Source organism: Lytechinus pictus, chromosome 18, assembly GCF_037042905.1.
Source record: "Lytechinus pictus isolate F3 Inbred chromosome 18, Lp3.0, whole genome shotgun sequence".
NCBI lineage: Eukaryota > Metazoa > Echinodermata > Echinoidea > Temnopleuroida > Toxopneustidae > Lytechinus > Lytechinus pictus.
Window position 1 is genome coordinate 10,171,513 of NC_087262.1, and position 1,708 is coordinate 10,173,220.

At 35.8% G+C, this 1,708-nt stretch overlaps 1 long non-coding RNA gene across 1 annotated transcript; it reads left to right on the plus strand.

Annotated features, from left to right (window-relative positions):
• The first annotated feature begins 325 nt into the window (after positions 1–325).
• LOC129278644 (uncharacterized) lies at positions 326–1,417 on the plus strand. The gene is made up of 2 exons (XR_010296472.1): positions 326–456; positions 744–1,417. It is a non-coding gene; the product is annotated as an uncharacterized LOC129278644 (long non-coding RNA).
• Positions 1,418–1,708: the final 291 nt, after the last annotated feature.

Sequence of the window (1,708 nt, forward strand, 5' to 3'; positions counted from 1 at the left end):
ACATTACAATAAAAATGATGTAATGAAGTTGAATAAATGAAAGCTTGCTAGAGTCTTGCCCAACATATTTATATTCTATGTCCGACAATTATAAGCACTGTGATACTTTTGTGTATAGCGCATGTCAGAGCGCCCCTGAATTAGTTAACTAATTTTCCCTCTGCCTTGAATTCTTGTTATCCATTTGAAAGGAGCTGCACTTGGTCTTAATAATTGATATGCAAATCAACTCCACCACTTTACTGTAGGTTGAGTGCACAGTTTGTATAGTCAGTGGGGTGTGGAGCTATGTTGGGTGAGTTGCAGAGGTCTATACAGAAAGCTGGGACCATTTTATGATTTTTACTGAGGGAACACGCAGACCCTCACTGAGAAGGATTTCTTCTAGTTTTATTTTGCCAGCTTCAAGCTATTTACTGGCAGTTGGTTATTATTTCTACATTCCAGAAATCAAGTGTAAGTCTGTGATATTTCTATATTTGTTTTGAGGCAATTAATTTGTTCTGAAAGGTGACATTTTAAAATAGATGAGAGAATGTTGGTTTTGCAGTAACATCAAATTAATAATCCATTCATTGGTATTTATGAAGCATATTTTGCAAAGGAAATTAAGACGTGACAGATTACCACTAATTATAAATTTGTGTATGTTTTTGACATAATTTAATGTGATCTACAACTTTTAATAGGAACTCAAGTTGTATAGCAGGTTTTATCATGAAGAAGTTTACTATAATTTTCAGGTGGCTCCTATTTCATGGAAAGACTGATCCACGTCCGATTCCATGTCATTCATTCTGAAGGGGGCGCTATTCACGCTATTTATTCTGAGTGAACTACTCTACGTGATTGTGATCTCGGATCTGCTTTGTGACCCCAATCTGGGTGAGGGGGAGGTGATACGAGCGTTCCATTCTGCGATACATGGATTCATAGACAGTCCATCGATGACGATTAAGTGATCAACGATCAACGTTTGTTCGATGTCAGTAAGTCTTTTCGACCGGTAAGCGGATATCGTTTTCAAGGAACATCTATATGCTCTACGTTGGTGTTTACTCACTACGGAACTTTACTCGATGAGCATCGCTCTGATTCCGAAATCGCATATGCCAAAGACAATGATTGAACTGGACTAAAACAAGCTATTTCCACCTGAAATAATTGTATATGAGCTCAAAGGTCATGCCGGTCCGGTTTTGATATTAATAATCCTTTTTCCAAAATTTACATATCAAAGTGTAATCTGTCACTCTAGGGGTTTTAGTCTTTGTATTTCATATTCATTTCACTTGTAGTTATGAATGATGTACTTCGACTAGAGTTAAAGGAATTTACAAAGAGGAGTGATTGACTGTAAACCTTGAAAAGGTGATAGTTTGAATATTCTGTTAATAAAGCTAAACTTAAATTTAAAGTAGTCGTTCTGTTTTAATTATTCTGTGTACAAGCTTTTACCTGACAGCGCATATAACCATCATTATTATTTAATTGAAGGCAAGTTTGTTATTGAAAGGTGAAGTTTGATTATTCATCCATCCTATTATTTATTATTAATTATTTGAATTTGTGTAAGAACATGATCGTTATTCAAATTGATTGTTCAAGTCGCGGATCGGGGGGAGGGCAGAAGGTACGTAAAATTTGATGATTAACAGGTGCCGCATGTATAGAATGCGTTAAATACGCACCCCATAAAATGAACGAT